Source organism: Balaenoptera ricei, chromosome 17, assembly GCF_028023285.1.
Source record: "Balaenoptera ricei isolate mBalRic1 chromosome 17, mBalRic1.hap2, whole genome shotgun sequence".
In the NCBI taxonomy this organism is placed as follows: Eukaryota; Metazoa; Chordata; class Mammalia; order Artiodactyla; family Balaenopteridae; genus Balaenoptera; species Balaenoptera ricei.
In genome coordinates this window covers 20557831-20574243 of record NC_082655.1, presented here as the reverse complement: position 1 = coordinate 20574243, position 16413 = coordinate 20557831, and the positions used below count along the sequence as shown (strand labels likewise).

Below are 16413 nucleotides of genomic sequence, written 5' to 3'. Positions count from 1 at the left end.
AAGGTCACATACTTACTAAGCTGCAGATCTAGGAGACAAATATACGTAGAAGCCATGCTCTATAACTACCTCTCTAAACTGCTGCCCAGGAATCCTTCCCATAGCCTGACATGCTCCCCAACCAGGCTTCTGCCAAGTCTCGTGTAGGGAGCCTGAGGGCCAGAAAAGGTCACTGTCTCTGAGGACTGAAAGGCAAGCAGTGCGGACACGGGCATAACTTCACGATGCGCAAGGCTGTGATGGCCACCGCCCTACAGTCTTCCCACAGTGAAGAACGACAGGGGACTGAGGGGCCTTTGCGAGGGGCTGTGAAACAAATTCATCCTTCCTTCATCACACAAGGTCTAGGTCTGTACCAGGGACTGGACACATTTCACGATGAAGAACCAGGAGCAGAAAGGTAACTTCCCTGCCAGTGGGACAAGTACAGATTCTTCCAGAGCCCACAGGAGGGGCACCTAACTTAGCTGAGGTCCTTGAATTAAAAAAAAACACAAGTCAGGAGAGTGAGTAGGAGGGGGAAGGGCACTGGAGGCACAGGAAACAGCTTCGGCAGAGACGGAAATGACGACCAAATGGTCCACTTTAGGGAACTCTGGGAAGCTTGACACGGCTGGGCGGGGAGCACATCATACGAGTCTCACATGCCATTTCGGGGTGCCTACCTTACAGGGCAGCCAGTTTTAGTCTTTTTTTCCTTTTTCTGCCCAACCTGAAGCAGCACATCTGAGACACAAGACGATGTGCACAGTCATAAAACACTCCTTTGCAGATTACGAATGCCTCGTTTTTGCCTTGCACTGTATCCCTGCCTACTTCTGGTGAAAGGGGCTATGTTTTGCCTTTGGCAGGGAGGGCTGCTCCTCCTCAACTGGTGGGGCTTTTACTACAGGACTTTTCATTTCTAAAGGACTACATACTTTTCTTCTTATGTTTACCTTTTATTTTCTGATTCCCCCCCCACCTCCTCCCATCATGTAAGGATGTTTCCGACCACCTAGCTAGAGCCTGACTCAATGGAGGCACTGAACAAATTTCTTAATGCTGGGTGTGTGACCCAGACAGGGCAAATAAAATTTAGTAGAATTGCTATGGTTTCTAAGAGGGAAGTTCTCTCCCTTTCTTACTTAGATCACGTCCCAAGGGGCAATATAAGCTTAGACTTGCTGTCAGTGGCTGTCTCTGCCACCATATGGAGAGAATTTGCTAGAGAATTAAGCCAACAGAGAAAGCAGAGCTGAGAAAGAGAAAGGGGGGGTGGTGAGAGGAGGGAGGTGGGGGGGGAGGGAGAGAGGGAGGTAAATAAGATAACATTATTTGATTTCCTAAAAACAGCCTTGCCTGAAGTCAGATACCCCTGGGCTTCTCATTTATATGAGTCAATATGGAGGGGGAGGGGCGGGGAGCGAGTTGAGCTCATTTGTACCACGTGTACTCAAGAGAATCTTGACTTACAGAGCCAAGCTTATCTGTAATTCTCAGTTGAGCTGCTGTACTGTTCTGCTTATCATCATTTCAAGAAAGCCCATCAGGCTGTAGGCAAGTAAGAATAATGAGAAGCCACGGTAACTTACTTTCAAAAAGTTAATCACTGGCAAATTTTGGTATTTTAATTATTATACAATGTGGAATACATCTTAAGTCCAACTGCATACTTCTGTATGTTTGATGCACCTGGGGCCACCTCCTTATCCAATTACACCTGAGGTTATTACAAACTCAAATGTCGTCAGGATAACATAACTGCGTGAAGAGTACCAATCTAAGGGACCACTGGGACTTGGTGGATGACAGTGGATGGGATATTTTGTCGTTGTTTTTTTCTAAAATGTGCAATTCTAACCCATTTTTGCTATGCTAGAATACAGGCTGAGTGTTGCTACTGCTCCTATTTTTAAGTGAAGAATGGAAAATCCAGAAGTTTCACAAAACCTCCCAATTTAAAATTTGCCCTTTCCCCCCATATTATGAAAGCTAAACAAAGCATGTACATGGGTCATATTTGACTCACAAGTTGCCACTTTCAACATCTGACTTTTAACCTTTCCTCCCCCATGTCCCTCCCACTTGCAATGGAAAGGGATTCAGGCAACCTTGCCTTCAGGGTTTCAAGTGACTTTTGGAATGGACTTCAGGTTCTGAGATTCCGCCCTGTGAGGTCTGTTCTAGATTAACAGCAAACGAGACCAAGGGTGGCTGATGACCAGTGTGAACAGGCCTTCCGTTTTTTATAACCTCACGTGCAGCGCAAACCTATCTTCTTAGGTAACCCCCAACCCAGTGCCTGATTTCCTGAGGGCGACTGCAAATCACCAGTACCGGAGTGAACAGACTCTGAGGTCAGCCAACCCATTGCTTCATTTCCTGACGAGAATGTGCACAAAACCTTCCAAGACCAATAAGTCTCCTCTCACTCCTACCTGAGAAGGCAGCCCACTGCCAAGCCTGGTCACTTACTTGGTTACATTCAGAACGATTAGCAGTAAATTAAAGGCCCCTTCCCTGTGCTGAGGAAGAGAAGGGTTAATGGACATTTGCATTGAGATCACTGTAAGTAATTTACCATACTGATGGGAACTGTATATTGATTTTCTTAAACCAGTCTTGGGTAAAAAGACTTTTTTTATTTTTTTAATTTATTTTTTTTTACTGAAGTATAGTTGATTTCCAATGTTGTGTTAATTTCTGCTGTTGAGCAAGGTGACTCAGTTATACACATACATACATTCTTTTTTATATTCTTTTCCATTATGTTTTATCCCAGGATAAAAAAGACGGTTTTAGACAATCTAGGTTTTTGGTTGAATATATTCAGGTGCCAATGATGTTAATAGGAGGAAACTAAAATAATGCTAATTCTCACCCGAAATATAAAGTCAGAAAGAAATTTTATAGTGCTTTTCAAACAGAGGGGAAATATGGCTGTGCACTATTTTTCAGCTCTCCAAGAAGGAATACACAGCTTCCAGGCAGTAAATTAAAGGTTAAATCCTTGATGTTGCTGGTAACACAAAGAGTTACCAAATCCCCTCCAAAAATTAATTTAAGAAAACCTTAAAACATTTTGTTTGGGGATTCCGTTTTAGTCCCTGGGAAGACTCAGTAATTACTTCCCTTGTACCTCAGAGCAGATTTTCCAAGCGAAGAAGTATAGTATCAACATATCGGAGACTATAGCCGAAGATTTATGATATCATAAACCACCTTCAAGGTCTTTTCTGGTTTTGATAGGTAAACCAGACCTCTTGGTACATTTGCTTTTATTTGTCAGAATTTGTATGCATTGTCTTGGGGATTCTCTGTTAACTGAATGTCACTAGGTGAGCAGCCCACCATGCATCAGGCATCTTTTAAAATTAATTACCAGGAAGCACGTGAGATGTCTGCAGACAGCCTCCCCCTCCCCCTCGATATTCCACCCATGGCCATAACAGCCCGACATGTACAGTGCTCATCTGCTGAAGAGGCAGGCACTGGGCTTGCTGGCCTCTCCACACGAATTCATCTGAGCCAGTGACCCAATGCCAAAGGGATGTTTAAAAACGTTTCAAAGCTACTTCGACTTTCTCTTCCTGATACCTAGAGATTCGTTTTTTTTTCTTAAGCTTTTCAATGTTGGACTTTATTAATACCAGGGATTTCTTTGGTAGAAAGATTAACAAGTGAGTACTAGCCCAGCTCCAGAAACATTCAGCAGAAGAGATGGAAACAGTGCTCCTGCCTTTGGGGAGCTGAAGAGTTACCTGCAGGTATTAAACATCCTAAAAGCAATTATGTGATAAAACCTATAGCAATGACCATGAGGACCATACGATCTATTAGGAAAGCTTTGGTGAAAAAGAAAGAGGTCTTGGGTTTGGAGTTGAAAGTCAGGGCTGGATTGACCGTTTATTTGCTCCACGGTTACTGTTGTGATGATCCACCTTTCTAGGCTTCAGTTTTTTCACTTGTAAACTGGGGATGAAATGATACCCTCTCCCCCATGTTGTGCTGATTAAGTACTCAATGAAGGCAGTAGAATAGAGAGTGTCATTGCCATTTTTAGGAAGTAGACCTAAAGAAAGCTAAGGGTCCCACCCAAAATCTTACAGGGAGTGCTGTAGTTCACTCCGAAACTATGATGGAAGCACCTGAAAGGATGGCATCCTCATGAGGACAGTGGGTATCCTTTCTCAGGAGGTAGTGGTAAAAAGGAAAAGAAAATTTGATTTACTACATCCCAAATTTCAGAAGTCATCAATATGACATGCAAGTAGAGTGGGTCTTACCTGCTTGACCTTGTCTATTTGGGTGCTACTGACATTTGGGGCTGGGTAATTCCTTGTTGTGGGGAGCAGTCCTGGGCACTGTAGGATGTTTTGCAGCATCCCTGGCCTCTACCAACTAGATTCCAGTAGCACCTACTCCCAGTTGTGACAGTCAAAAATGTCTTCAGGGACTTCCTTGGCGGTCCAGTGGTTAAGATTCCGCACTTCCACTGTAGGGGGCAAGGGTTCAGTCCCTGGTCAGGGAGCTAAGATCCCACATGCCACGTTGTGTGGCCAAAAAAAAAAAAAAAGTCTTCAGATTTTTGCCAAATGTCTGCTGGAGGGCAAATTCACCCTTGGTTGAGAACCACTGATGTAGATGTTTGCTTTCAACTAACTGATTCTCAAAATGCTAATCCAAGAGACGTTCATGGGACTCAGGTAGATAAGGAGGCAAACCAACACAAAACATACTTTTGAGAAAAGCACCTACTATGTGTTAGGCCCATTCCCATCCATTACTCCATTTAATCCACAAATCACCCTGGGAAGCATTCTTTTCTCCATTTTAAGGATGAGGAAACACATTCATGGAGATAAAGTTCCAAAGCGTACAAGACGAACAAGGATCCCAATTCAGTTCTACAAGTAAAAATTTCCATGCATTTGATCTTGAAATGCCTCAAAGCCCATAACCACAACACTTCCAATGAGGTTTAACTGAAGGGTCCTCATGAATAAAAGAGTAATGGAAGTGAAATAAGGTTCTCCTATTTGATGTGACAAAATTTTGAGGAAACCAAGACCATAAAAATTGACACTATCTGGCATTGCTTCAATGCTGAAGAGACAATAAAGGATGCACATCTACATAATGTTCCCTTCTGTCCTCCAAGAGGGAGTAAAAATAAGCTCACCGACAGGAATAAAGACGCAGACATAGAGAATGGACTTGAGGACACAGGGAGGGGGAAGGGTAAGATGGGACGAAGTGAGAGAGTGGCATGGCCATATATACACTACCAAATGTAAAATAGATAGCTAGTAGGAAGCAGCCACATAGCACAGGGAGATCAGCTCGGTGCTTTGTGACCACCTAGAGGGGTGGGATAGGGAGGGTGGGAGGGAGACGCAAGAGGGAGGAGATATGGGGATATATGTATATGTATAGCTGATTCACGTTGTTATAGAGCAGAAACTCACACACCATTGTAAAGCAATTATATGCCAATAAAGATACTAAAAAAAAAATAAGCTCACCGAACTTAAAGTCCAAAATTTGATGTCAACAGGTTACATCACTAAAAGTTACGCTGGAATAAGGTAAGCAGCATGATCAGACCGTCTTCGGTGTTTGCTTTATCCATGTCTCCCTACATGTTCTGCCTTCTCATGTCTTCCCTCCCCACTTCTTGTCTGATGGGCTTCAAGGGTTGGCTCAGATCTTACTTTCTCCTTGGCTTCCCTCGGAACCTACAGGTAAAGTATAAGGTGCTGTTACAGGTGTCTCTTCCCCTACTTAAAGGTCCTTAAAGCGAGGGTGTATCTTTTCACTTTTCTATTGCCAACATTCAGAATACTGCTTAATAACCTAGTGAAATAAGATTTGGACAGTGTCAAAATGAACTTTGTCAAGGGAAACTCGAGTTAGAGGTTGTGGTAGACTCTGAAGGGAACAGTCCCATGTTGCAACTGCAGGTACATGTGATGCCACGTCTGTAGTGCCAGTACCTTGACTTTGCAAAAAGACTTTCAGGGTTGCAACAGCCCCCTGGTAGCCCAGGTGAGTGATGGTGCTAAGGACTGTGGAACTAGAGACACGCATGGATGACAGCTTTCTTCTCTCCCTTCTCTCATCCCAGGGATTACGATGCTGGAGCAGGAGGCAGGTGGGAAGAACAGAGTGAAAGAGGAAGGGAGAGAGCTCTTGCTGTGATGAATTAGATCACCCCTGAAGACTGGCAGCACAGGGGAAGGGGGAACTGGATGACCCTGACAGCACGGACCAATGGCTTTATGATGGTCAAGGGCACACACGTGGAGTCAGATGCTTGGGTGCAAAACACGTCTCCACCAATTACATGTCATGCTACCTTACACAAGTTACTTAACCTGATGTAAGTCTTCATTTACTCACCTTACTAATGAGTATGATAACACTATCTCTGTCCTAGGCATATTTATGAAGATTAAATGAGATGATACATAGAAAGCACAGTGCCTGGCCCATAAGCTTTCAACAGAAGTTATCAATGGATGATGATGATGATGACCAGTCCTAAGACTGAGGATTTGCTACAGGTGAGTTTCTGATGAGCCATGGGTCCCTCTGTTCCCACAGGTGAAATGTACTATACATCCGCCTTGCACAGTACAGCCAGTTTATAATTATACCAATACCTACATTGTACACTGCTTCCCTCACTGTGACTCTCAGCCACTGCTTGAGGGCTCAGGTCACTTAGCTGTCCTTACTTCCTTTTTTTTATAATTCCATTATTATAGGATGTATATCTCATATGTTTAATCTCTAATTGAGCTCTCTCTAAAGAACTGTAAGGTGCAATAAGACATTTCAAGAATTATTTGGAAAGAAAACAAAGCAATACCCACTTGGGTTTTCTCCAGTAACCACACACTAGGGTCAGTATTTTGGGAGCAAAATGTCACATACAAGGGTTCTCTAACCTCAGAAAGTTTCAAATCATTGTTGTAGGAAACACTTTGTTTACTGTGGGTACAAATAAAGACACACTATAGCCAATAATAGACTCTTTCTATAATCAATCATAAGTGATAATAAAAATGGACCCAGAGAAAGCTAGGAAAAAAGTGGAAGTTGAAGGAAAAGTGAGATTCTTTGTTACAACTTTCTCTTCTGACTTAGATTTGGCTATAAAATACTTCAGTTCAATATTAGTTAACTCATTCTTCTAGCAATAATATAATCACAACTTAGTTTAATTTTGTTTGTTTGTTTGATTTTGGGAAAGCAACCTGAACTTGGAGTAGAAAGCTTGGGTTAGCGCTATGAGCTGGAGCAGCTTACTTAAGGCCACTGAGTCACAGTTTCCTCATCTGTAAAATGAGAATACGGATTTTCAACGCTTTGAGCTTTCTATGTGAAAGTAAAATTAGGCAGTAAATTTGAAAGTGCCTAGCATAGTACCTGACTCAATACATTTCTTTCAAATTAAAGTAGAGATTTCATAAAGGTGTGCCTTGTTTCCAGCATTACACTTACTATATTATAATATAATCATGAATTTGTTCACATGACTCTCTTCCATTCCAAATTCTAGGCTCTTTATAAAGAGAATGTGGGTTTCATTTAACTGAGTAGCTCCAGTGCTCGGCACATGGTAGATATTTGTTAAAGTTTTGCTGAATGAATGGCCCTGTGAGAAAGGGAGAAGAGATGGTATCATCCCCATTATGAAAGTAAAAAAACAGCCCAGAAAAGTGAAAGGACCTGCCCAAAGTCACATGCCTAGTAATTAGCAGAGCAGAGACTAGAACCAAGACACCTGATTCAAATTCACGCTGTGTCTAGAAAGGCTATGCCTGCTTTGGTTCAGCCTTCATTTAATAAACAATGATCTTGGGGCTTCCCTGGTGGCACAGTGGTTAAGAATCCGCCTGTCAATGCAGGGGACACAGGTTCAAAACCTGGTCTGGGAAGATCCCACATGCCACAGAGCAACTAAGCCCGTGCGCCACAACTATTGAGCCTGAGCTCTAGAGCCCATGAGCCACAACTACTGAAGCCCGCGAGCCACAACTACTGAAGCACACGTGCCTAGAGCCCATGCTCCACAGCAAAAGAAGCTACCGCAATGAGAAGCCTGCGCACCTCAACGAAGAGTAGCCCCTGCTCGCTGCAACTAGAGAAAGCTCACGCACAGCAACGAAGACCCAACGCAACCAAAACAAAAACCCAACAAAACAAACAAACAAAACAATGATCTTCTAATGCAGCCACTAGGCTAGGTGCTGGGTATAGCAGTGAATACAATCCATATGGTCTCTGTACTCACAGAGCTGCAGTTTAGTGAGGGAAGTACACTACTATCTGAAGGATGAGAAAGACCGGTGAAGAGTAAAGTGAAAGAGGGTGGAGGCAGAAGAAAAAAAATATGCAAATATTCTGTGTAGACTACTACTTTCAGTGAAGGCAAGAAGGCCAGCAAGGTGAGGTAGGGTTGTGGGACGGGTGGAGGCCAATGGCTTGAGATGAGGATAGAAGAGGTCAGTGGCTTGAGATGAGGATAGAAGAGGTCAGTGGCTTGAGATGAGGATAGAAGGGCAGGCAAGTGTAAGATCATTCTTGGTCTTGGAGGCAAGATCAAGGATCCCATTACTTACTCCAACTGTGATGCGAAGTCAAAATACAGTTTTAAGCAGGGCAGTGACAGGATACAATTTATATTTAAAAACTCTCTTTGGCTATAAAAAAATGTCCCAGTTGAGGGTCTAGGTGACATCTGGAAGGAGGGAAACTAGCTAGGAAACTGGAGCTGTTGTTGAGCCCATAGATGACAGTGGCTTCTACTAGAAGGTGGTGATAAAGATGTGAAGAGAGGAGATATTTTGAATGTAGAATGAAAGGGTTTGGTGGTAGATTAGGTATTGAGGCAAGAAAGAAATGGAGAGCAAGAATCATCCCTGTGTTTCTCACTTGGTCAATAAAATAAAAGAAAGGGCCACTGCTGACATGGAGAACACTGAGTGAACAAGTCAGAAGGAAAAGATCAATACTTCTGGTCAGGACACGGAATAAATCTGAACTGCCCATGCCTATGAGATATTCAAGAGAAATGCAAAATGGGCGTGGAGTATAAGCTTGGAGCTTCAAAGAGAAGTCAGGTCTGGAGTTTAGCTTGGGAGCCACCATCATAGAGTTGACATATAAACCCACTGTCAAAGAGAAAGGGGAATGGACAGAGGAGAGGCCCTAAGGCTGATCCTTTGAGGACCTCTCGCACTGAGTGGGTAGATCAGTGAGACAGGCCAACGGGGACACACTGCTAATGAATGACTGGAGACAGGGAAAAAATCTGGGAGAATGAGGTGTCAGAATGAGCGTGGTTCAAAAAAGAGAAGGGACCATTTGTGCTGAACGCTGAGGAGTCCAGCCAGGAGTAGTCACTAGAGCATACCTTGCAATGGAAGGCCCTTGACGCACAGCACCCCTAGTGTACAGAGTATGTGAAGGGTAGAGTCTAACACATCAGGTCATTCAATCACTGAGCTTTCCTCCTAGCTGAGGTATCTTTTATTTTACTCAACAAAGGTAAAGGAGTTACATGGAAATGGATTCATAAACCTTTGACATCATCATTATTATCAATAATAAAAACATCAATAATCTATTGGACAATTAGGATGGGCTGGGTATAAATGTGAATAATTTCTCATTCTTTAATTTATTCTTTGGGACAGTCCTCTGGATAGGTTTAACTGTTATCCCTATTTTAAAAATGAGGAAAATGTGGCTTGAGAATTTTACTGACACAATCACATAGATGGTAAGAGACAGCAGAATTTTGAATTATTATTTTTCCAACTCCATAGTTCATCGCTTCTGCCCATTTTGCTGCCTGGCTTGTCTCTGCATGTGAATAGCAGCTTTGGAAAGGGAAGAGAATCTCTCTTTAAAAATATTTTAATTTCTAGACCTCACTAGAGTGCCCGCTGCATAGCAGGCCAACGATAAGTGACTGATGGAAGGGTGGGAGAGAAGGAAAAAATAGAGGGAGAAAGACAAGAGAAAAGTAGAGACCAGATAACTTAGGCCAAATCAATTTCTGACAATAATCGGTTCTACTGAATGGGAGACTCTGTGCCATGTCACTCAGATCCCCCGTAAGGCCTAAAGAACTCCCCAGCTGCTGGGAGTGAGAGTTGCCTGCTGACTGCTCTCAGCTGTCGGCCCTTCTGGGCAATGCCCTGGGCTGAAAAGAGCCACTTTGCCCGAGGTCACGACCCTCTTCCTGAAAGCAGCCAGGATCCAATGACTGGTGGGGTGGGTGGGAGGAAGAAGGTGTAAAAGTCCAGCTCCCAGCTAGCCCAGCCCCCAGTGAACTCCAAAGGTCAACCCCAGCTCCAGAACTGGGGCTGGTTGAGATCTTGTCATGACTGAATCACAGCCTGAATTCTGCATCTTTCACTTTCCCAGCAGGTGGCGAATAGGAGGACACCACCCAACAAACTCCTAACACCCAGATCTCCTTCTCTGAGCCTGCTTTCTGGGGAACCCAAACTCTGACAGGGATTTACTGGGGAAAGGGGTGCCCGATCGAGTCTCTGACATGAACATGACATGTTGCCTGTGATGATTTTAAAACAGCCCAGATGGCTTCACTGCCCCATCCACTACGCCTCTAGGTCACCCACCTCCATAGTAAGTAAGTGTGTGTGCAGGGAATGAAAATGAATAGTGGTCTCTGCAATACATAATTACTAAGATAAATCTGCTGCTAAAAATTGTATGTGTACATCATCTATTGATTTTATACGTGTGTCTCATTTTCCATAAAACACTGTGAGTACTATGTAATAATAGCGCACTCTGTATTTGAGCACTATGTAAATCATAAATACATATGTATATATGCAGATACACATATATTTTCATACACATACAAATATCTATATGCTTGACATGAATTATCGCATCAGATTCTTACATATAAGCACAATTACTTCTCCGATTTTTTCAGATGAGAAAATTAAGCCCAGAGAAGTTAAAGATCCTGACAAAAACCTCCCAGCAAGAAGAATTGATGCTTTGGGTCAAATCTGGCACTCCCAGACTTCAAGCCCTGTACCACACTGAATATTAATTTGGCACTATTGTAAAAAGTTATTGTCAAAGTTATTGTAAAAAGCTGTGACTTTAACAAGAGAATAAGAAGAACAAATACAGACTCATGGATCCCTCATTTTACAAATTTAGATTTTGTATACTGGGTCTCCTTAAATCAGGAGACACCTGGATACACAAGTAAGTCAAATTCACAAACAACAAAGCCACAGGGAAATGTAGCATTGTCCTTTACCCCTTGCAGAAGCTACATCTTCTCAGTAACTCAAGTGAGCTTGCTTTTTACAATCGAAATGTTTTCCTTTGTATGCAGAGTAACGGAGCATAGCAGAATACATGCCTTCAGCTACAAAAATCTGTAAATCAACACACACACTCCATCATGTTGTGACCGTGAGAACATACACCCTCACAAGCCAGGAGACAGTCTCTGTCAAAGGAAGAGCTGAGTACTGATCAGCCCATAAAAACAGAACTGAGATTGAAAAAACATCTTATAACTGATAAACGCATTGCTATCATAACATCAACAGCTTGGAGTCGACAAAAACTATATTGGTTAAATTAAGTCTTCTACATAAAGATGTCAAATGTTACAACTTCACTATTACAGTAAAGAATAGCTTCAAAATGTGCCTAAACTGAAGAATAAGATGATACCATCCTTAGAAATGACTTTATAGAATTGTCGATTCTAAAATCATGAATCTCTACCCAAGCATCAAATTTCTATTGGTTTGGGCTGCATCTTCCAGTGGCATGTCATCCCAGTCCTAGCCATCTGAACCATTTTCATATCTTGCTTCTAACATAAGGAACACAAGTGTCTGTAGTGACTATTCCTAGATTTCTCCCTTAATCATAGAGTGCTATGAAATCTGGACACAGTTGAAATTTGAATCTATAACAGTTCTTTCAGATTTTCTTTGACGGTAAAGCTGTAGTCTTCCAGGCTTCTTTTTGCCTCGAGTCCTGTATATTTTCTGGATTGGATTATTACAGCTCTAGGCTTTCTTTAAAATACTGAAACGTTAAAAGCTCATGAGGACACAGAAGTTAGCCCTGATGAGAATTCACCTTTTAAATGAGCTAAGTCATGAGATTCATCGCTGGGAACACACACACACACACACGCACACGCACACGCACACACACACAAACTTTTGAGGACATTGGGATTGCTCAAATATCCACTAAATATGCCTCTACATTTAACCTTGACATTTTATTTTCAGAATGTCTTTTCATCACTTAGAAATGTAGCCACATGATTTTTCAATCCAACTTGTAAGATGAAAGTAAGCCTTTCTTGAGCATGATTTACATTTCCTGTATTTGTTCTTTATAAATTACATTTCAGCCGAATATTCTGATTTATGAAGTTCCATTTCCTTGTCTTTCCATAAGAAAAAAGGCACATGTGTCCAAGATTAGATTCTAAACAATCCACTGCCTTTAATTATGAAAAACCTATGTAACACAGGGAAGTTTGAGGAGAAGAAAATCATATGCCTACAAAAAGAAATAATTCAGTATTGCTAAATCAGTATTGAAATTAGAAATGGAAGAGGCTTGTCAAATCAAAGTTGGCATTTGACACCCAGATTTAGCATGCCAGAGATGTTGGGTCACCAGAGGTGCCTCCAATCTTTTGATAAAGTGGAGAAACTGAAAAAGAACATTTAAGGAGCAAGGCCCTTAATCAAAGGCAAGTCCTCATAGATCAGAATATCAGACAGAAATATGTAAGATGCAGGAGAGGCAAATGGAGAAATAACACTGAAACATCAAGGAGATAAAACTTTGAAAGTTTTCTTGACAGAGATGCAAGTCCTGTATGGTATCTACACTGACAGTGTCCAGGGATTAGGGTTTACAAGGGAACTGTTACAGCCAGAAGAGCCAGAGGGGTCAAAGGCTGAATGATATTATTGTGTGTAAAACCACAACCTTTCATCTATGGAATGTAACCTAATCCTTAGAAATCTCCTTCCCTGTTTCCCTCCTAGTAAAGAGCAATGGCTTGTAGTAAACATTCTTCTGAGTGTGCACGTGAGTTGGGGAGAGAGGAGATATGGAAGTAGGGGCACTGGACTGATACAGCAGAAACAACAAGAAGCAGATGCTGGCATTTACCCAAATAATCAGAGCAGAATTATCTAAAAATTATCTAAAAATTTTAAGCATCTTTAGATTTCACCATATGACCTTTGATTAGACAAATCTTTTGTAAGGCCTGGTCCTGTTTGTCTTTTATTGTTGTCCTTTGTTAAAAAAAAAAATTCTGATACTAGTAACTAGTTGCTACAAGCCATTTAAAAAGGAGAAACCTACCAAAAAACAGTGAAATGGGGTAAAAGGAACTTGCTGGTAAGCAATCTCTAAAATTTATCAGAATCCCTGTCGAGAGTCCACCCACACACCCTGCATTCTGAATTGTGTACAGAGCCTCTTTCCTGATTTATTGCATCTCTCCACACATTGAAGAGATGAGGCTAGCATCTGCCAGTGTAGGAAATACTGTATCTTCATGCCAGCCTGCCAGTTCCTTCAATGCAACTCCAAGAGTTAAAGAGGATTTGTTCATTTCAACCAGGTTGCTGTTGCAACAGGGTTAATGAAAACAAAGGTAAAGAGATAAAATGGGCTCTAACCTGTTGAGCAAATTGGGCTCTCTCAGTGGAAATGGGGAATAAAGTCTGCTACACATTTATGTTACACATAATATATGATCTTATGTGCGTGTGCGGTAGTGTGGTTTCTTTTTTTAAATGAAGATGCGTACAGCAGAATGGTTAAGAGTAGAAGTTTCTTTCCCTCACAATACATACCTATATCAAGACATCAAGTCAAACACCTTAAATATATATAATTTTTATTTGCCAATTATACCTTAATAAAGATGGAAAGAAAACGAGTAGGAGTTCTGGAGTCAGATTGCCTGGGGTTAAATTCTAGCTGTTTCACGTATTTGCTTGGTCAATTTGAACAATATTTTAAGTTCCTTTATCCTCAGTTTCTACATGTGTTTTGTTTGTTTGACTGATTGATTTTCGGTATTTGTCCTGTTTTGTGTTCTCTGAGCTCCTAGGATCTATGGTTTTGTGTCTGCACTAACTTTGGAAAATTCTCAGCCTCCTGAAGAAAATTCAAATATTTCCTTGGCCTCATTCTCTTTTCCCTGCAGAATTCCAATTATCCATATGTGAGATCTGTGGACATCAAGGGTGACTGAGATTTTCTGAGGCTGTCTTGATTTCAGAGTACCTCAATTGTTAGCCTCAAAATACAGTCAACATAGATTTAACCCAGTTTCTACATTGCCATTTGAGATCTCTGTCATTCAAATATGTATGTAGTGGTGTACATACACTCTTCAATGTCTATAAGGGTTACTAAGGGAGTTTGGTACACATGTAGAATTTGAGGACAGGAATTCTGACTCAGTGGATCAGGGTTAAAGCCAGGAGTATGTATATTTACCAAGCATCCTGAATGAAGCTGAGGCAGGTGGTCTGGGGGCTATATTTAAATAAACATCAACTCAACAAATCTCTTACTATTTTCTACTTGTGGCACTCCAATAAGCTCTGTAAGATTAATGGCCCTCTGCTTGAACCTATACTTTGATTCATTCATCTTAAAATTGTCTTGGTTTTAATTTAAGAATAAACTTTTCTTACAACTCTCCTAGGATGGCTAAAATTGAAAGCACTGACAATACCAAGTGTTGACAAGGATGTGGAAAAACTTGAATTATCATGAACTGCTGGTCAAAGTGTAAACTAGAATAATCACTTTTGAAAACTTTGGAGTATCTATTCAGGCTAAAAGACCCAGGAACTCCATTCCTTGGTATGGAAGTGAGTGCTTCTTTCTATCAAAAGATATGTACAAGAATATTCTTAGTACCTTTAATCAAAAGAGCCCCAAACTGGAAATTATCCAATGTCCCTCAGCAATGGAATAGAGAAATTAGAAGATATTCATACAATTAAATATTATTCAACAGTGAAAAACCACAGGTTACAGTTATACTCAACAATGTAGAGAAACTGCACAGAGAAAATATTGAGTGAAAAAAGCCAGAAATAAAAGAATTTTAAAAATATGTAGAACTAATCTATGATAGCAGGGGTAAGAACAATGGTTCACTCTGAAGATAGTCAGCTGGGAGGAGGCCGAAGGGACCCTGTTGGAAAGATAGAAAGATTCTACGTTATGAGCTGAGTAAGGTTTACATGAGTGTATGCACATATGTAAAAATTTATTGAACTGTACATTTAAGATTTGGGTGCTTTACTGTATGGAAGGAAGGAAGGAAGGAAGGAAGGGAGGAAGGGAGGAGGGGAGGAAAGGAAGGAAAGGATAGGAGAGGAGAAAGAAAGAAAGAGAAAGAAAGAAAGAAAGAGAAAGAAAGAAAGAAAGAAAAAGAAAGAGAAAGAAAGAAAGAGAGAAAGAAAAAGAGAAAGAAAGAAAGGAAGAAAGGAACGAAGGAAGAAAGAAAGAAGTGAGAGAAGGAGGGAGGGAGGGAGAGAGGAAGAAAGAAGAGATAAATCACTTTGTCCTAGAATTTGAAAATTTGGAAAACAATTCTGAAAGCCCTTTGGTCCTTGCCACTAATGACTTCACAGATTTTATTACGTTCTTTCTCAGCCATCATGTTCCAGACTATAAAGAAAGCTAGATGGAGTAAGTATTTCCTGTTAATAAATTTTAACAATCGATGGAAATCGTTATGTGCAAAGAGATAACAAGTCTTACTGACATTTTTTTTTGTTTTGTCTCTATGGTCGGTCACGGAAAGTATTTTCCATGGATGAATACTACAAGGTTCAATGACCTCAGGAGGCTGGGGAATGTTGATTTAACGAGGTTATATAAGCTGGATTAAACCAGATTTAAGTATTTCCCTCTGACCAGAAAAGAGTCTTAAGGAAGTAAAATATACAAAGCCTTCCCTGAAATGCTTGGCTCCAATATTTCCTATGAGGCAATTAGGTTAAAATAAACACAATGCATTCCTAAAGGAAAATAAATCACAAAATGATAAAATAAACTAAGGGGAAAACTCTGAAGGGAGAAAAGGGAGGTCAGCCCTGTATTTCTGTATTCATTAAACCAGGAAGGACAATGCATGGACAAAAACCTCAACTTTATTTTTAAATTTTTATTATTTTCTAAATAACCAACTAGGAATTCCTCCTTGCCTCATTGACAAATGTCACCAGAGGGACAGACAGGTGATCTGGGTGATTGCTGACAAGAGCTTCCTATGGCTACTTCCAGATTATTACTCTATTCTCATAAAAGAGATCCTTTTCCTTTGGTGTTTATGCC

The 16413-nt window shown here is 41.1% G+C and overlaps 1 protein-coding gene and 1 long non-coding RNA gene across 5 annotated transcripts in view; one reads left to right on the top strand and one right to left on the bottom strand.

Moving 5' to 3' along the window:
* The window catches only part of SAMD12 (sterile alpha motif domain containing 12), a 414693-nt gene that overhangs the window by 188644 nt on the left and 209636 nt on the right, over positions 1-16413 (bottom strand). The gene's annotated exons all lie outside the window — the stretch shown is intronic.
* LOC132351916 (uncharacterized) lies at positions 6115-11217 on the top strand. Its single transcript, XR_009498519.1, has 3 exons — positions 6115-6548; positions 10426-10650; positions 10970-11217. It is a non-coding gene; the product is annotated as an uncharacterized LOC132351916 (long non-coding RNA).